Below are 21,572 nucleotides of genomic sequence, written 5' to 3' on the forward strand. Positions count from 1 at the left end.
GCTCAACACTTTTCTAGTATGATTGTCAACCTGTTTCCTACAAAAATATAAATAAAAGCGAAAGAGAAAGCGAAATAAGATCCCTCCAAGAATAAAACAAGCCAGTAATTCCATGTGATTCTGTCTTGTTCCTTTCTTTTGATGATCAGAGATGGCAGATGGTCAGTGGAAAGAGAGCGCCAGCGGTGAACGTGAAAGGAGGGCGTGAGGTAGGTTAATGAATTAGGGCCAAAAGTGGGCGTAGAAGCCATGCCATCTGAGATCTGCAAGAAGATTTTTCACATTTTTCCTGGTGATCTTACCAAATCTGAACCAGTGGTAGTTCCACATGGATGGGTGATTGTAGTGAACCTCCACAAAGAGCTCGTCCACAATGAGAGGCATCTCTGGATCGCTGAGCCATTGCCTTAGAATCGGCCACTCACTTCCCTCGATGTCCATCTTTACAACCACTGTATCAGTTGCTTTCAATTGAAACTCCTCTTTCATAAACCTCATTATATTTATGACATTGTTGGCTTTATCATCTCAGTTTGACACAAAGTTGTAGTGCAGCTGGATTCGATCCACCATCCACTGCAGAGGTTGGGGAGTGGCCTTTACAATGAGGGAGGAGGGATTCGTTTGTGCCACGTTACTCTCTTCGTAAAAAGAAAGTAGGCTCGGCTTTTGCAGGAGCTTGGAATCGACTTCGAAGGCATGAATCTCGGTGAAATCGAAGGGGTACATGCGAAGAAACCAAGCTAGGCTAGTGCGGAATGCATTAGCACCCAGATCCAGTAGAACCCATCGTTGTCTGTGATAGAGATCGATCGCCTTGGAAGGCAGAAGCCACGGCAAGATGTGCGTTTCGTCCTCCACATCGTTGGAAAATCGGAGGGTGAAACCTCTGCGCAAATTGTTGCCATCGTCGAGCTTCTCAATGAGATGACCTTTTACAGGGCAGGCAGCAGCCTCCTATCCACTTCATCTGCCGCCATGGATTCTCAACCTGATCTTCATCTTTGTCCAAGAATCCTTCTCTCATCCTGCACAACTCGCTGCTGTTTCTGGCCATGGCTTCCCATTCATTATGCTTAAACACTTGTGTAGTGAAGCCTTGGCGTTTGCAAGCCACAAAAACGCCAAACTCAATGCCAAGAAAGCCAAATTTGTGCATGTGGTTCACATAAATATCAAGAAAAATATATGTGGACAGTATGAGGACCAAGGCATAGAGCAGCCACAGGTGAATCGTTTTGCCTTTTCTGGTGCCCTCTATGTTTGAGAACGAGAAAATCAGATGCATTGCAAATATTCACAATGAATGCAAATAAATTCAAATTTCAAATCGATCCACTGTTCGACGCCCATCCAATTCGTCCCGCCCATCCAATTCGTCTGAAATTGGAGGCCTGCAGGTCGCGTCAGTATTTTCCAGTGGAGGCTGGAGTCCTTTCCCGGCCGGAGATTTGTCCCGTTACATGCCCATGCATGGTGAGATGTAATCGCCGGAGGTTGGAGATGGATGCATGGTCGGGTTGCGAGATGTAACATGTAACATGCGATGGATGCATGGTCGAGTCGCGAGATGGAGCATGCGATGACGTAAGGAGGGCGGTAAAGACATAGCATTTATGTTTATATGGAGGTGGAAATAGCGCTCGCCGTCGTGTAGTGTTCAACAATTGTTAATCGATTGAGTTGAAAACTGCACAACATTATTGAACCGTTCATTACGTAAAACTTTGGCCAACCCAATGTTTTGGACAACCAGTAAAATCAAAGAATCTGGCGTAAACTTAATGTCCCACTATAATGGGTAACACGATTCTTCCGACCGGTTTTAATAGAAGAGCCTTCTCGTATGCATTTAATATTTGTTAGATTCTGCACCTTGCATAAGTTACTTTCTAGTAGACGAAAGAGTCTCAACACTCTGCAAAAAACAGAAACCTCTTTAGCTAGCAAAGCATTTCCTTGACCACTCTAATAAAATAGGGTGAGTATTTGAACGTGCGGTTATTAGTTCTGTCTTCAACGATTGTTGTTGTAATTTTCAAAGTAGCATTATTCATTAAAAACAATTGACCATTAGCTTATTTTGCCACCTTGGAGGACCATCTTCGTCTACGGAGTGAGCAATGAACCGCAAAGTCTCAGCATGTTTGGTGAAAACGTAGCTGGAGTGCCTTTAGAAAAAGAGCCTTTTTCCGTCCATAGTTTCACCCGCACAAAATGTAGGCATAATTTCGGGAAGTTGGTGGACTCATCATGAATTGGATTGGTGCCTATTCCTCTAAGTGATCAAATACTTTGTCTTGGCAAATATACTTAAATTTTCAGACCGTCCACAATGATCGTCTCTTTAGAGAATAGGGGAAAACCTGAAAGAATATCTCCATGTGGCAGGTCGTTGACATAGCCCCCAGTGATGGTTAAGCAATTTTTTGGTCACCAAAGATTTGAAGAACCAATTATGTGTCCTCTTAACAACCAACTCATTTGTGTGTCAAAGATAGAATAGGAAGTCTTTGTCTATCATCTGAAACCACATTACATCCTATTTAGCAGTTTCTCAGTAATGATTCAATGATTAGTGTGCATCAATCTATTGGGAATTTTCTATTTAATTCCAAAACAAAAATAGCTTGAACATAATAGAACAATGCTCTGTTTTAACACAGAGGAACAAAAATTGGTTCTAAGAAGATAGAGTTTTCACACACAAAAAAAAAATTCTATTCATTAATAATATTGTTGTTACAAAGAAAATTCTTCCTCTATCAAAGGGATTTCACCGAGAACACTTCAGTTTTTTTTTTTTTTTTTTTTTTTTTTTTTTTTTTTTTTTTTTAACTTTTACTCTATCTCTCCTTAGCAAAATTTACACTGTTGTGTGTAATTTTTTTTTACTTCTTACTTTCATTGCTGTGCATTACATTAAAAAAAATGTCTCTGCTATATAAGTTTACACTGCTATGTAAAAAAAAAATCTTCTTACTCTCCTGGAGTTCTTACATACGCGCTGCAGCGTTTTTGCCCCTCTTTCATGTTCAACAACAAAAAATGACTTAACTTTTCTTTTCACTTGTCCCGTAAAAACAAAAATTACATCCGTGAATAAAAATAATAATAAACTTAAAAACTTCACCTATATCTACCCACTACAGTACATTTATATTAATTTCATTTAATTTCTTTACGGACAAAAATGGCGGTCAACAAGACTTTCACTTCACGTCACGTAAATTGCTGCAAGCTTGTACATCATGCGATTTGCGATTTGGATTGCATCGCAACGTCGCGTCAGTGGAAGAGAAAAAGTGGAGCGCTAAAATTTGGGTGCGATCCGCGATATGGTGATCGGATCGCATCGCAACATCGCAATCGGCAGAAATCACAGGACGTAGCGAAGGGTAACAGGGTGTGTATGCGATTTGCGATATGCGATAAGATCGCATCGCAAAGAAAAAATAGTGTTGCAGTTGAAATTATCATTTCAACACTCCCCTTTAATTTCGACTGTTGGGTTATCAGTCATACCCAGACATTTCCTCAAAAACTCAAAACTTTTCTGCCCCAATGGTTTAGTCAGAATATCCGCAACCTGCTCCTAAGTTCTGCAATGTTTTAAAACAATTTCTCCATTGTTTACCAATTCCCTGATGTAATGAAACTTTGTGTCAATGTGTTTCGTTCTCTTATGAAACATAGCATTCTTGGATAATGCAATAGCTGAGCTATTGTCACAAAAGATCACAATTGCATTTGTTTGCTCTTGGCATAAACTCCTTAACATCCTTTTCATCCAAATTTCTTGACATGCTGCTGTTGTAGCTACCACATATTCTGCCTCTGCTGTAGACAACTCTACAATAGGCTGTTTTTAAGAAGCCCATGAAATGGCTCCTGAACCCATGTGAAAAACATAACTGATGTGATTTTCCGATCATCTATACTTCCAGTCCAATCACTATCAGTGTATCCAATTAAATTTGAACATTTTGAAGTAGTATATAAAATGCCGAACCTTTTAGTACCTTTAACATACCTCAGAATCCTTTTTACTGCCTGCCAATGTGCTTCTTTTGGCCTCTCCATGAATCTGGAAATTAAACTAACAACATACATTATATCTAGCCTAGTTTTAATCAAATACATGAGGCTATCAACTATGCTCTTGTACAAAATAGGATCAAAATCCTTGCTGCTGTCCTCTTTGCTGAGTTTTAATCCCATCACTGTGTGAGTGATTGCTGCTTTGCTCTCCTGCATATGAAATCTTTCCAACACTTGCTTAATATATTTCGCCTGTGAGATAAAAATCCCATTTCCATTTTGTTCTGCCTCTGTTCCTAAGAAGTATCTCAGCAAAACCATGTCAGTCATTTCAAATTCTTCTTTCATGACTATTTTGAAATTTCCAATAAGGCAATCGTCATTACCTGTGAAAATAACATCATCAACATATAACACAACAATTAGAATTTTACCATCATTTTATTTGATGTAGAGGGTGGGTTCTCCCTCACACTTTTCAAATCCATTTTCCAGTAGATAGGAATCTATCCTATTGTACCATGCTCGTGGTGCTTGCTTCAGCCCATAAAGAGCTTTCTTCAATCTGCACACTTTGTGCTCTTGGCCTTTCTTTTCATAGCCTAGAGGTTGTTCAATGTAAACCTTTTCCTTTAACACTCCATTTAGGAATGTTGACTTCATGTCAATTTGGTAAACTTTCCACTTGTTTTGTGTTGCTGTAGACAACACTGCTCTCACTGTTTCCATTCTAGCAACCGATGCAAAAGTTTCCTCATAGTCTCTCCCATACTGCTGCTTATATCCTTTGACAACTAGTCTTGTCTTGTGTCTTTCTATTTTGCCTTCAGCATTAGTCTTGGTCTTGTAGACCCATTTAACTCCAATGACTTCCTTTCCTTTTGGTAGTTCAACTAAATCCCATGTCTTGTTTCTTTCTATGGTATTGATCTCCTCATCCATAGATTCTATCCATTTCCTATCCTTAATTGCTTATTCGAAATGAACAGGGTCATCAACATGACAATATAAAGCAAATAAAGAGTTCATACCTTCATTTGCTGCCTCTTGTTCATAAATATCACTTAAATTTCTGAACTTCTTACCTCTTTTATTTGGTGTACAAATGCTTGAAGAAACACTTGAATTTCCTCCTTGTGATGTGCTTGAAGAAGCACTCTCATTTCTCCTCAAGGGTGTCCTTTGCTGCCCTTGTGTTGGTGCTACTATTTGGGGATGTATTTCAGCCATCTCCTCATCATGTTCATCATATGACAAAGAGGTTTTAACATTCACTGTCTTCTCTATGCTTCCATCCCAAGCTTCTTCCTCAATGAATTGAACATCTCTACTCACAATGAGATTCTTGGTGGATGGGTTATACAACCTGTAAGCTTTGGATTCCTCACTGTATCCAATGAAAATACATTTCTCCCCTTTGTTGTCCAACTTCTTCCTTAGCTGATCTGGAATATGTGCATAAGCCACACATCCAAAAACTTTCATGTGGGTGACTCCTTGCTTTCTCCCACTCCATGCTTCTTCTGACACTCTCTTCATGACTGCTTTTGTAGGGCACCTATTCAAAATATACACCGCATAGTGTACAGCTTCAGCCCAATAATCATTTGGAAAATTCTTTGCCTTCAACATGCTCCTCGCCATATCCATGATTGTCCTGTTCTTCCTTTCGACAACTCCATTTTGTTGCGGAGTGTACCTAGTGGTAAATTGCTTATGGATTCCATTTTCTCTACAAAAACATAGAAATTCTTTGGAGATATACTCACCTCCTCTATCAGTTCTTAAAACTTTGATATGCAGCCTGCTTTGGTTTTCTACAAGTGCTTTGATATTGCAAAATCTTTCAAACACTTCACTTTTTTTCTTCAGGAAATAAACCCATGTCTTTCTAGTAAAATCATCAATGAATGTTAGTATATAACGGATGCCTACAAGTGATGGAGTTTGCATCGGTCCACATAAATCTGAGTGAACAATTTCTAAGGGTGCTTTTGCCCTTATGCTTTTCCGTGATGGAAAACTTTCTCTGTGTTGTTTCCCCAAGATGCAAACTTCACAAAGGCTATCTAGTTTCTCTATCAATGGTAATCCTCTTACCATTCCTTTTCTATTCAACAAGTTAAGACCTCAAAAGTTGAGATGTCCGAACCTCAAGTGCCACAACCAATTTTCATCCTTTGGTTCGCTTTGGAAAGCCTCCTGTGTCACCGCTGCTATTTCTTCTTTATTTTTCAAATCTGCCTTCATTCTGAGAGGGAACATCTTGTTCCTTGTCATCTTCACTTCAACAATACATCGTTTATTGGGTGCTCTATCCATGATGGTGGATACATCATCCACAAAGAAAACATTGTAACCCTTTTGAACAAGTTGTCCAATACTTAAGAGGTTACATTTCATTCCAGGAACATAATAAACATCTGCTATGGTTTTCTTTTCACCTTTCTTTGTTAAGACATTTACTTCTCCTTTTCCCATAACAGAAACTTTATTATTAGTCCCTAGTGTGACTTGTGACTTCACATTCTGATCTAACATAGAAAACAGGGCTATGTTTCCTGTCATATGGTTACTGCAACCGGAGTCTAGAAACCATACATCTTCACTCTTTTCTTCAGCCATATTACAAGCTAAAAACAAATTATTTTGGCTGATATTTTCTCTAGTGAAATTTGCACTAGTTCTATTATTCATATCATGCTACTTCTTCCTACATTCATTTTCATAATGCCCATATTTTTTACAATAGTGACATTGGACATTGGATTTATCATACCTTTGTCCTTGAGCATGATGTTGTCCACTTTGTTAGCTTCTGCGTTGGCCTTGGTTCTGGTTTGGATTGCTGCCTCTTCCTTGAGCATTTGCTGGACTGTTTCTTCCACCTCTGTTTTGGCTTCTCCCTCTTCCTCTCTTGTTTCCTCTACCTTGACCTCTTCCTCTTCCAAATCACATATGGGTCTTAAAGGCATGCTCTAGAGATGAGTTTTCATTTCTACTCAATCTTTGCTCATGTGTTATCAGTGATGCATGTAGTTCATCAACTGAGAAGTTTGTGAGATTCTTTGTCTCTTCTATGGTGGTGACAATCACATCAAACCTTGAGGGTAGGATCCTCAATAGTTTCGCCACAATCCTTCTTTCTTCAAGAATCTCTCCATGAGACCTTATCTGTGTGACCATCCCAATCACATGTGTGAAGAATGAGTCAATATTATCTGACTCCTTCATGCATAGATTCTCAAAATCTCTCCTCAACAACTGTAGTTTTGCTGTCTTCACTTTCTCCATGCCTTGATAGGCTATCTTAAGGGTTTGCCATGCTTCTTTGGATCTCATAGCTGCTGCTATCCTTGGAAACACACTCTCATGCACTGCTTGATACAAAAATAAGAGGGCTTTAAAGTCCTTCTTCTTGTTACTCTTCAACAGATCTTTCTCTGCCTAAGTTAATCTATTAAACTCATTTTCATCTGCTGGTTCTTCAAAACCATCTTCAACAAATTCCCATAAGTCTTGGGAAGCAAGCAAGGCTTTCATGGTTATTGCCCAATACTCATAGTTTTTCCCATTAAATTGTGGGACCCGAGTATTAAAGATGCCCATGCTAGTGCTGGCTCCGGCCATTCTTGCACTCTTAACTATGCTTCAAAATACTTGACTGTGTATTTAAAATCACTGACTGTCTTCAACAGTAACACCAAAAACTGACTTGAGAAATACCTTGGATTTTTGACTGAGTCTCCACTTTGCTGGAGAAGCTACTGCAGCAAGAAATCCTTCCTTCAGCTTCTTTGACACCTTCAAAGAGCCTGGACAAGCTCCGATACCACTATTGGGAATTTTCTGTTTAATTCCAAAACAAAAATAACTTGAACAGAACAGAACAATGCTCTGTTTTAACACAGAGGAACAAAAATTGGTTCTGAGAAGACAGAGTTTTCACACACACACAAAAAGATTTCTATTCATTAATAATATTGCTGTTACAAAGAAAATATTTCCTCTATCAGAGGGATTTCACCGAGAACACTTCAGTTTTTTTTTTTTTTATAACTTTTACTCTGTCTCTCCTTAGCAAAATTTACACTGTTGTGTGTAAATTTTTTTTACTTCTTACTTTCACTGCTATGCATTACATTAAAAAAAATGTCTCTGCTGTATAAGTTTACACGGCTGTGTAAAAAAAAATTCTTCTTACTCCCCCGGAGTTCTTACATATGCGTTGCAGCGTTTTTGCCCCTTTCATGTTCAAAAATGACAACAACCACTAAAAAAAATGACTTAACTTTTCTTTTCACTTGTCCCGTAAAACAAAAATTACATCCATGAATAAAAAAAAATAATAAACTTAAAAACTTCACCTATATCTACCCACTACAGTACATTTATATTAATTTCATTTAATTTCTTTACAGACAAAAACGACGGTCAACAAGACTTTCACCTCACGTCACATAAATTGCTGCAAGCTTGTACATCATGTGATTTTCAATTTTGATCGCATCGCAACATCGCGTCGGCGGAAGAGAAAAAGTGGAGCACTAACATTTGGGTGTGATCTACGATATGGCGATCGGATCGCATCGCAACATCGCAATCGGCAAAAATCACAGGACATAGCGAAGGGTAACATGGTGTGTATGCGATTTGCGATATGCGATAAGATCGCATTGCAAAGAAAAAATAGTGCTGCAGTTGAAATTATCATTTCAACACAATCTACAATATTTCATGCACAATTTGTGAAACGATAATTACCCAGTTTGGCTTTTATTTTTTAATAGGACTCGAACAACAAATAAGTTCAAGATTGGAATTTGGATTCATCCTCGCCATCTCTTGTTAAATAATCACCTTCAACCTCCATAAGTTGCAAATTCAAAATGCCACACAAATGGAAATTAGAGCAAGTTGAAAATTCAAAATGCTACAAGTCTGAAATTCAAAATACCATAAAATAGAAACTATATAATAGGCACCTCAAATAATTTCCAAACAAGTCAAATAATTTCCAAACAACTCAAGGGTAATTTTTTATATATATCAAGTATCTTTATTTTTCTTTCCTTTGTTGTTACACTTTATTTTCCCATATAAAATTGTCATAGACTTTTCCTAATAATTGAAACTCACAGTTTTAGACTTTCCCATGTCTATCGTGTAGATGAAACACTTAATACATATTGATATAAGAAATGTGCTATTAAAAATTACACTCCTTCAAATACTTAGTGTTAAAAAACGGTTAAGAAATTATCTCGCTTCGTGATTCATTGGGAAATATAACAAACTTCCGGGAAATAGATTTGACAAGTGCTTCTAGTTTGAGATTCTCACAAGTTTTTTTGGAAATCTAATTATACTTGGATATGTATCATTGAAGTGTTGTCCACCATTTCTAACTAAGAATTTGGATATATTAACACCTTAAACCACTTAGATCCTGGATATCAAAAGTAATTGAACATTAAAAAAATTGTTGATCATGGGAATTGGGGATCTTAACAATTGATTTATTAGAATTAAACAAAGCAATTTCAAATTTGAAAGGAAAAACATAACCAACACAAACATGGAATAATGATTTTTTATTTATTATAATATATAAAATCTTATATTTGTCTTCCTAAAATGAAAACAATATAAATTTTATTATTTGCAATCCATTGTGTTCTCCTTGGTTTATTGTATTTAAATGTCTCTCAGGAGAGCAAAAAGAAATAATAGAAAACCAACACGAAAAAAAGAATTGAAGCAACAATGGAGGGAATGATTGTACTTTGGCTCTATCCTAAAAAAATAATAGAAAACCAACACGGAAAAAAGGAATTGAAGTAACAATGGAAGGAATGATTGCACTTTGGCTCTATCCTAAAAAGTTGCTTACAACTCTAGAATAAGAGAAGAAAGGAACCAAACAAGGGCATACTTTGGCTCTAGAAAGGCTTCAGTTTCATAACAAAAAGCCTCAATATAATAGGAGTATATAACATGATTTCTCTTTCTAAAAAAGTATAGAAAGAGTGGTACCAATAGTATTATACCAACATTCCACTGTTATGAACTTCAATTATAAAAATGGTAATGACATTTCATTGTGATATAAATTTTCATTATTATTTTTAACTTAATAGTTAATCAATTTTTTAATATATATTTACACTCTTTACATACATATAATTAATTTTAATATATCTGTACACTCTTTACACACGTATAATTAATTTTAATATATATTTACACTTTGTATGTACATATTATTCATTGTGTTTGGCTCAATAATAAAATAAGTTGCTATTTTTTTTTATCCAAAGGGGGTTTTGTCCAGTCCCATAGTGGAATAATCATCTTTTCTAGTCTAGTCTTCCATAGGCCTCCTAGTAGCACATACTTATTCCTCTCGAGGTCATGTGAAATAGGCCATCTTATGAATCAATGTATGTAAGCATTGTCATTATTCTTTCCATCTATCCCATGTAAGAAAATTTACAAGGCTCCGATAATTCAGTCGATCCATTGACAATTTCACTCCAAACCAGTGCTTTAATATTTTTACATAACCCAATGCATAATTAATATGTTTTATAATGATAAACTTTGTAATCTAAACAATATAGATATATATAACCCAAAAAAATTAGTTTAAAAATAGAAAATTTCATAAACTCATCAAGTGGCTTAAAGATTAGATACATGGTGGAAAACTAAACTAAATTTCTCATTAAATTGTGGAAACCTAAACTAAATTTATGGTTAAGTGTTTCCTCTTATAAATAAAAAGGAGGCCAACGTTGGTCTCAAACATCTCTTTTATCAGCACACATGCACAAAATACTTTGAAAATATTTAAATCTATGATTCCATCAACATAGTTCATTAGAACAATGGATTTAGCCTCAAGGTTTTTATCCTCGCAAAGTTTGATAAAGCTAGGGTTGATAATGGCCGATGTAAACATGCAACTTACTCAAATGCAATAGTGTTTCAAAACAACTCCAATATAAATATTTCATTTAAACAGAAAGATGGAATAACTTAACCACTTACCCATTATTGAAATTCTAGTATATGTCTCCTTTTGCCTCTCACTTTACATTGTCCTCTCCCTTTAAACTCAAAATATTATGCTCTGTCATTTCATCCATTCTATTATCTAGCATTAAACCCTAGTATACCTTGCAATCTACTATTATCTATCACCCTTCCAAAACCAAGATTTATTCTCCTATGTCTCTTTCACCATCCCCCACCTAGTAATAAGAATGGACCAACTACTGAACTCATATCACCACGTTCTAAGCTCTTGCCTTCACCTTGGAATTTTTACGCTAATTCCTTTAAATCTACAGGACATTGATCCTCATGATTAGTGTGTCTTGCACTCTCCTTGAAATATGAGATATTGGAATCCAAGAACGCCTAGTTTGAGAAGTCGATTAGGGTTCTGTCTCAATGATTCAGTTGGACCACTAGTAGTTGAATCAACAATACACATTTTTGAATGATGACAATTTTCAAATTCCAACCCTTATTAGCAGGTGCTCCATGGTTTTCATTTCAATGCATATCCATCATTGTTATCAACTACACTGTAGAGTTGGAGCATTACAAAGTTAAAGCAGTGGAGTGTGCCAGAGCCCGAACCTAAGCTTGAACCTGAAAGGTTAGCTATTATAAAATCAATGAATATATATCATCATACATACTGACTGATAGGCCCCAACCCAGATGAAACGCACCTTTCATATATAGAATTAATAACATTTTCGAAAAAAATTAAAATGTGAAAAGAATGTTTTGTCTATTTGAAGAAACGTCGGGAAAAATGGTAATGTATCATTTTTAAACGTATTTAACGGCCAAAAAACCCATCAAATTCCATCCCTGGGTAGGTTTCCAAATGTCGTTCCAATGGTGCAGGAAGTGATAATGTATGGAGATACTTTTCTAATAGTATTTTTGGTGGATATTTTCAGGTATGGTCCATTCTGAGCCTACCATGTCTTTTCCCCATGATATTATCTTTTTCCAGTTATGGTCAAAGTTAAGTCTTCCATGTCCTTTCCTTTATGTTGCTGACATATCTCTCAAGCTTCCACATCATGAGCCTATCAATTCACTTGATTGATATTCCCTCCACAATGGCAATAAATGTTGAATTACAGGATTCTATCCTCGACATTCCCCAAGCTTGGCTTAATTGGTGGGGACATTATTTCTTATCTCTTTACATAGTCATTTATTTGGTGAACCTAGACTCGGTGTGTGCAACATACTCATTTCTATAACCTAATATGGAGCATTGAGAAGTAAAGAAGCTATATATTTTCATCTGTTAATTTAAATGGAGAGCATAAACTCATGGGGAGCTTCTGACATTGAAGATGAGGAGGAAGAGGAGGCTAGGAAGGGTTCCTGGAATATTGAAGAGGATATTCAGCTTACTGAATACATATGGTTACACAGGGAAGGCAGTTCAAGCTTTCTAGCTAGAGAAGTTGGTATGTAAGGATTTCTATAATGATATTGGGACAATTTGGAGTTTTTTTACATCGTGGGTGGCTATTCCTTATTGCTTGGAATCATAATTACACTGATAGGTGTTTTATTATGAGGTTCTCCTTTTTGACAGTGTAGATATTCCTCATATTGTACAGGTGGATAAGCCCTACCTGCCCACATCATCCGGATTTAAATCGAACAACCATTATCATCTCACAGGATTTTCCCTTCATTTAGGCTAACCAATTTTCCCGCCCTATCTGCCCCTGTTTCCGCTTGCCTAAGAATGCACGACATAGATTCCCACTGGTTCCTATGAGTCACCCACATACACAACCTCTTTCCCCTCAACTTCTTCCTAGGAATTTAGATTAATTGAACTTGAGGCATGCATTAAGATCATCAAAGTTATGAATTCTAAACTAAAGAAAAAGATCAAGATTAAATATGAGTAGCTGGGAAGATCACAGTCCCGAGGCTGCTATAGCCATTTGGAGTATTTACCATTTTTCTAGCGATTTCTTTGGAAATTGAAGTCAGCGTTGGAGAAGGGGTACTCCCCATGAAAATATAGTGGGAATGACTCATTATAAACCTAGTTTCTTGTAAAGGTCAAGATTAAATATGAGTACAAGGTTGCAGTCCGGGGGATGCCACCGTCATCTGGGAAATTTACAATCTTTCTTTCCATTTCTTTAGCAATTGAAATCAACATTGGAGAAAGGGAACTCCCCAGGAAAACATAGCACATATGATTCATCATAAACCTAGTTTCCTGTAAACAAATCACACCTTCCTTATGGATCAGGAAAATATAACACATATGATTCATCATAAACCCAATTTCCTGTAAACAAATCACACTTTGCTTGTGGATCAAGCACTGTTAAATTCTTCCTTCATGTAGCAATCCCCAATTCATCTTCATCTCCCATTCTATTTGTTATTCTTGACGCCTCAAAGCTTCCACACTAGTGTCTCCCTTATGTCTTCATGATCATGGATTACCCAAAGTTGATTGGTTCCTATAATTAAGTTGTAATAGTAGTACCTATAGTTCCTTGCTGCAGTACAGAGTGTTGCTCCTCTATTCAATTGAACTTGTCAATATTCAAGGTGGCCCCTGCAGGTTGGCCCTGATACTGTCTCCCTTCCATGACCAATGGTTATAATGAAGCTCTAGGACTCGCTCTAGAGGTCGAATATATTTCTTTAATTTACCGATGAGTTTCCTTTAGAAAAACAAAGGGACTCCTTCCATTGCATGTGCCATTTCATTCACAGGTTCCCATGCTCTTTCATTCATAGGTTGAACATGATTTTTTTTTTTATAACCTAGCTCTCCAGTGATTCAAATTAGGGGTTTCTCTGCTTTCTGTACAACCTAGCTCTCCAACGATTCAAATTAGGGGTTTCTTTGCTATGGTAGGGGTTTCTCTTGCTATGGTTGTGGAGCGAGAACATTTGGGAACCATGCATGTAAGTCCCATGCATGTCGCCTCATGTTTGTTTATTTATTTATTTCTCTTTATTTTGTTTAGTATGGAGTTATAAAAATTTTATTCTTCCTTCTCTTTAACAATTTCAATAATTAATTCATACTTCTTTCTTTTCTGCTTCGGTTTGGTCAATAGTATCATTCGAAAACAAGGATAAAAGAGAAAATTAATATTAATATTTCTTTAATTTTGTGTTTTTTATTCTTTTATTTGGGTCATTGCCAATGCCACTATGGATTTTTCCTTATCAAATATAGAGATTATGATAAGCCTACTAGTATTGGTTATCTCTGCACTTCCTAAACTATTACCCAAGCCAATGTGAGTGTGGATTTCTCTTGGGTTTTTGTTTTATCACATTGCTTAGTTCGACAAGCCTTGTTAAATTTTAATATTGTTTATTTTTCTGTTACTGATTTCTTGCGCTATATCTATAATAGAACTGCAAAATAATCATGAAAATTAGTAGATAAGATATTAATCATCATTTTTTGTGTTTTTTTTATGTAAGGTTCCTTTGGGAATGTCATTTTGTATATTTATTTGTAGGGTTTCCTCTGGGCATGTCAAGGGAAAATGGTGCAAGTCACATGGGAGGAATGCATGGGATTATAGTAGGAACACAACTACCTTTTACATAGTCACAATGGCAGGAGCTGGAACACTAGGACCTTGATTTTAAAACACATGATGGTGAGTGTTCTTGTGCCTCCAGAACTTATTCTCCCCATAAAGAAGAGCATCGTTTCCTTGTACTTTTTTTTTTTCAGTTGGATCTTATCATCTTAGCCGTAATATTTTATATATCCCACAAAATCCATGCATTTTTTAAGGAACCATATTTTTGAAATGTGAAAAGATGATATAGATATTTTTCATATGTAATGCAGTGGCATGGATTCTCTTTCAGTTTTGTTTTGCTAGCAATATAGACCCAAAGCTTGGAAGATGCTGAAAAATTGATGGCAAGAAATGGCATCGCTCCAAAGACATGGTTCTATACCAAAACTATTGCAAACAAAACATACACAAGGGCCATTGTTGTTCAACAAATTGTGTGGAAGGCTTGACCGTGAATCCTAATTCTCAAGCATATCTGGGAGGACCGACACCCACCATCACCACCCCAACCACCAAAAACACCAATACTTCCAATGGTCCATCCCCTTCTTCTATCATTATGGAAACTGCTTTGTAACAGGAAGATTCACACTAGAAATCTTCATCCCCCAGTTACCATTAACAATCACCATCATCACTATTAGCAACAAAACTCTCCTCTTGGAATGAATTCTAACTTCCTCCAAATTTCTTCTAGATAGGCTTCTTCAGCAGGGTCTGATGAAGAATACATGTAATGAACTAGAGATCCACTCTTTAGTAAATCATGTTATGAAAATCCATGATGGGGTTTTGCAAAGTTAACTTTTTCTTAGAATTACATCGTTTTCATTTTATAGATCATTTGGTGGAATGTTTTAGATTATTGTCCTGGGTTGAAATCTACAAACATGGTTTGCATTTATATCATGTATCTAAATTAAATATTCCCATTATTTAGTCCCTATACCAGTGACATTCTTGTCATCTTATAGGTTTTATGGGAGTTCAATTCTAATTTCACTAGAATTTCTGACCTAATATATCCCAGCCTTGACTACTTTGTAGTCAGTGAAGCAATGTTGATGATTTGTTGTTGCAAGGAAAGTAATTTTGTCCTTTTTCTTATATTTCACTCTCATACTTGCAAGGCAAGAAGTCATTTTGCTATATCAACTTAAGCTTATTTATCATACCAGAACCAATGTGCTTAGATCTTCAAGAAAATTGCATAACACCAGATTGTTATCCCTAAATGTATTCATAACCATATCATATTTGTTGTAAAGCTACATTTTGGGACTTCCTTTTGCAATCCATAAAGTGAGATTGTGTACAAAAACCGACCATGCTCCATTTTAAACACTTTGTGTCAGTATATGAATGGGATGCAAGGGGGAGACATTGATGAGAAAATATTTTATTTGATGTTTCTGGAAGCACAAGAGGACTTGGTCAGGATTCCATACTTTCATCAGTGAACAACAATGGTTGGCATTCAAGTATGACATCTAAAGTCTCATAGGTTAAGACAGAACAAAATGGTTCATTTATGCAGTACAATTCCCCACAATTAAGAACACTTTTGGGCCAAGACTTCAGTCTCATGTTAGATGCAAGTCAATAGATGCAGCAACAACATTCATTTAGAAACTTAGGCTTCGGTGTTGTAGAGTTAGGAAATGTGGGTTGTGAGAGTGAAGGACAAGGTCAACCCCTCAGATAATTTTTTGATGATTGTCCTTGATCTTGTAACACATCAACACTTCCATGGTCAGATGTTGAGGAAGATCGATCAAATAGAAGCTCATTAACCACCAAACTCTTCATTTCAATTCCAATGGCATCCTCATATTTTTTTGCAACAAATTCAAGCACCCCTCATGGCAAGCTATCACTTTCCCCTCTAAAATTATCTCTGTGTAGAGACCATGATGATGATGGTGATGATACTCATATGGGTTTTGGAGTAGGAAACATAATGAATGAGGAGGAGAGGCATCACCACAACAATTGGATACCCATTACATGGCAGAGTACAGTAGGTGGACCATTAACAGAGGTTCTTAAATCTACTATCGAGTGCAAGAATGCTTCTACGAGACTTCACCATAACTTTATGAATGGTGTTGCTAACCATGGATGAGAATGCAGTCCAAGAGATAACCAAAACAACACCATTAGTTTAAGTCATAATAATGACATTACAGTTTCTTCCTCCCCAGTAGGTGTTTTGTAGAAAGAATTTGTTTCTCTGTCCGATAACACTAACACAGGAAGTAGTCCTAAATTATACCACCACCCAAAACCACCCATCCTGCCATACTCCCTTCCTAAAATCAATGGAGACCACAAAACATCTCAGTTAATTTTTTTTATGGTTTTATTTGTGGTTTTGTCAAGAATTATGGATGATGAAAATGTGTATACTTTTTTGTTTGTCTGATATATTATTTGTTTGGTACTCTATGTTGGGTGCAAGATTTGTGCATATTTTGGATACTATTTTCCCCCTATTGCTGACCATTTCACCTTTTAACATGTGGACTTTACATCACAATTACCTTTTTCCCAGTTATAAGTACTCATTTTTGTTATGACATATTATTTTCCATTTTTGTTAAATATGAATGAGGTGATATCCTTTTTTATGGCTAACCGAAGAAATTGTGGACAAAAGGATCTATGGCTTTGTTTCTTTCAGATGATGCTTCCAAGACCATGGCAAAGGATGAACATCGGATTTTGAGAACTTGTTGTTACACCTCAGGCGTTGTTGTTACACCTCAAACATTGTTGTTACACCTTAGGTGTTGTTGTTACACTACAAATTATTGTTACGCCATGGCACATTGACCACTCCACAACCATCTAAGACTGTGGGTACTATTCCATAGGATAGTTGTCGTGAAGATTGTATTATTTATGGATGGCTACAGAATCAAGACAATTCTGATTTTGAGAAATGATGTAACAACAATAAGCCTTGTATTTAGAACTTGTTTTAAGGATTTTTTATTTTCTCTCGATATTGATCAGCATGAGAATCATGATATTCTTATGATTGATTTGTTTCTTATTTTGGACATGTCAATATTATAAAGGGAACTTGATTCCATGTAAACAAGGACAAGTATCATTATTTTTCTCCTGTAATTCATGCTCATTTCTTAATAGAAAGAGTAGCGTTGCTAATGCTTTCACAACTATGGTGTTAAAGTTTTATTAGTTTGTATTTGATCCCTACACCCTGTTAAGGAGGAAGGGCCCTCCTCTTTAGCATGGATTGCAGTAGCAGTAGTAGCATAGTGGTAGATCAATTCTTGTTCCTTTCTATAAGTGTGAAATTATTTCCGCTGTCATGTAAATTGTAGAATGGGTGTGTATTTATGTATCCATATTTATGACATTTTGTCATGTAGGATTGATTTAGACATAATATTCAGTCAGATGACTTAGTTAGTGGTGTGGTGTGTGGTGCACCTTTCCTCTGGTAACATTAAGTGTTGTTTCGTCTCTGTAGTTTTTTTTTTTTTTTTTTCATGAGTGTTATTTTCTGCAATTAAATTGTTGTTTTGCCTTTTAATTTTACTCTTCGTTGAAGTGTATCAGCACAGACAATGCATACTCCTGTGAAATAAAAAGACCCACCCTGGGTTGACAATTAATGGTTGTGATTCATTCATATTCACATTAATTAAATCAGCTCAACATTTTGGGATTGTTGCCAGGGAATGCAGTCAACGATTCAATCAGCTAAGTGTGTTTCGTTAACAGAGTGTTTCTAGTGAACAGATGCTAGGCGATAAGGTGAGAAGTAAGAACATACGCATCACTCTAATATACCTGGGTGGGCTCACCCCTGTGGTCACTAGGACACTTAGGTTCTGTGAATTCCTTGATACTTTAGATGTGCTCTTAGCTTTACAGGTGTTGGGCGGTAAGATGAGAGGTAAGAACCTGCACATTGGTCTAATATACTTGAGTGGGTTCACCATTGTATAAGTTGAGGAACTTAGGGCTTGATTAAATACACATAGGTTCCATGTGTAAAGTGTAGGAATAATAGAAATATCAAAATACAACCACTCTAATAAATCACAAGAAAAATGGGTCATAAAAAAATAAGTAGAGCGCAGATATGGGGAGGAAAACATTTATTCATGAGCTGATCTCAAAAGCAGAAAAAGAACAATCAAATTCTCATAGGGATGTAAGGAAACCTAGGCCACAAAGAGCTATTACTCCCATAATAAGAATAGAAGAAGTTGGTTCCTCTGTCTCCGAACCATATCATCATAAAATTGGCGTAACTACTCCCAAAGCTAGGTATCCAAATTAGGAGCAGCAGTGGAAGGCTAGTGATCAAGACTTTAGGACTAAGGGTCAAGCAGAAACCGGTGTGGAACACTAGAAGCCTGAGGTGAAAAAGTATTCACTGACTTTTCAATATCCCTATTGAGGTAGCGTAGTGAGATAACCAACCCCAAAGCAGCGTGAGCTATCAATTAACAAATCTTCACCCATAGGATAGTCACCAAGACGGTTTGAAGAATACCTATAACAACAATGATCAAGAGTATCAAAAATGGGGGATAACAATGGAAACAACACTAAAACGGATTCCACCATCACCACCTTTGAGTTTTCAATAGGACATATCAAAGGCAAGGCTCCCATGAAAAACATTCCTTTGTCATCTCTTCCATCATTTCAAGGGATGACTACAGAAGACCCTGACACCTCCTTGCTTGAATTTGATGTCTTTTGTAGGAGTTATGATTATGTTTCAAATGCTCAGAAGCTGAAATTATTCCTTGCTACTCTAAAAGGAGCAGCACTGAGATGGTTCATGGGATTAGACTCTCCTACCATTCGAACGTGGAGCGACATGAAAGAAACATTTCTATCTAAGTGTCAGGATTATTGCAGAAATAGGGACTTAAGGGAAGAAATATTCAGGATGACACAAAAGGAGGAAGAAATCTTGGAGGATTATGTGGAGCGATTTCATTACAATTTACAGAGATCTAAACACAATGAATTAGATCAGGAAATCTTGAAGACCATATTTATAAGGGGTATGAGAGATAACTGCCTCGATACCCTGAAGCTACTAGGGAAGGGGGACATATCTCAGGAATCATTTTCTGAGATAGTAAAGCTTTGTTTGAGATGATCTAGAGTATCATCGAAGGGGAGAAGTATGGTATGAGATGCCTATGCTCGGATACAGAAATCTGTAAACGGTGGCGTAACCAGGGTAGACATCAAAAATTTGTTTGAGAATCTTAAAACTAATATTCTCAGTACCCTGTTTGCTCAAATAAAAATATAAAAAGTGAAGAAGGCACCGAATGAAGCTGATGCAGCTTTAGCCGTATTCTTCCTGGTATGCAAGGACAAGCATTCCCAAAAGGAATGTAGGGTAAACAACATCGCCCTGTGCAACATCTGTGATCTAGATCATTCCACAGGTCATTTCCCAGAGCTTCCCAGATTGAAATCTGTGCTTAAGGAATCAAGCAAGGAGGTTCAGTCTTCCTGCTTCATTGGATCCAAGAAACCATGGAAATCACGACCCCCAGGTATGCCTCAAGACTTCTCTTCTTTTAATCCATGGAATAATATACATAATGTTTAGCAATTTCCATGCAAGTACTCTGCCCCTCCTCTGGCACAATATCCTTCACCTTGGAATCAGCTTTCCAATGCCCTCCATCGGAACCATATCCTTGGACTCGGAATTGGAGAGGAAATTCCCTAGGACGAGTTCCCCCTGCAATACCAGTACAAAAAAAGTTTCAACTACCACCTCTTCAAACACCTATTGCTACACTTTCAAAAAAACCCTAATTACCTGTGCAACCTAAACCTAACCTAAACAATAATGCACCTCAGAACATTGAACCTTCGGCCACCTTTCAGAGTTATTGTATCACTCTTGTCGAGTATAATGAAATCCATATTCAGTAGGGGAAAGTAGTTCACCCAAAACTTTCCCCTGTTATAACTAAAGAAGAATGTGAGTCACCCAAGGGGGTTTTACAGATTTTGAAGTTGTTTTCACACATGTAACAACTAATTCGGAGGGGACTGTTGTGCCTGTAACAACAAGTTTGATTAAAGATGATACACCTGTAACAGTTGATTTGACTATAACAACTAAAGACCCTCTATATCCTCCTAGGCTAGCACAAACTGGTGTGACTTCACACCTGGAATCAGATTTTATCAAGGAGTTGAAAAAATTACACTTACATATTCCTTTACTATAGGCTATCAGAGATGTGCATGTCTATGCAAAAACAGTAAGGGATTTGTGTGCTAAAAATCTTGGAAGGAAGCCTAAGGACCCTGCTACTATTCATGTGATGGGAAAGTTGTCTGAGTTCATGATTGATCAACCCCTTTTAACCAAATACAATGATCCAAAGAATCCTACTGCCACTACTTACATCGATGGCAAGCCCATTACCAATACATTGATTGATTTAGGGGCAACTATTAATGTAATGACGCAAGAAATATTCATCACCTTAGGATTAAATGAACTAAGGCACACGCCTACAATGTTGGAACTAGTAGATAGGTCCGGTGTCAAACCCGACGAGATAACAGAAGATGCAGTGATTAGAGTAGATTCTTGGTGATATCCTGCTGACTTTCTTATTTTAGAAATTAAGTCAAACCTGGGGAGCATCATTTAATTTGAGGAAGGTCATGGCTAGCCACTGTAGATGCATTCATAGGATGCAGTTCTAGGTCCATGATGATTTCCGATAGCCAAGCCACCAAGAATCTTAGCCTTTATCCCCCAACAAAACCATATCTGAATTTGGGAAATCCCTTGTGGGATGAATTTGAACCAGATTCAAATCACTCACAGGCGCTTCTCACCCTCAGGAAGGCACAACACTTTAA

At 36.9% G+C, this 21,572-nt stretch overlaps 2 pseudogenes; one reads left to right on the plus strand and one right to left on the minus strand.

Annotated features, from left to right (window-relative positions):
• Nucleotides 1-222: 222 nt before the first annotated feature.
• LOC149139143 (uncharacterized) lies at nt 223-1,288 on the minus strand (annotated as a pseudogene).
• Nucleotides 1,289-12,391: 11,103 nt separating this feature from the next.
• On the plus strand, nt 12,392-16,794 carry LOC149139144 (growth-regulating factor 5-like; annotated as a pseudogene).
• Nucleotides 16,795-21,572: the final 4,778 nt, after the last annotated feature.

Source organism: Pinus tabuliformis, chromosome X, assembly GCF_031772625.1.
Source record: "Pinus tabuliformis cultivar Carrire ecotype Pingquan chromosome X, CPIR1, whole genome shotgun sequence".
Classification (NCBI taxonomy): Eukaryota; Viridiplantae; Streptophyta; class Pinopsida; order Pinales; family Pinaceae; genus Pinus; species Pinus tabuliformis.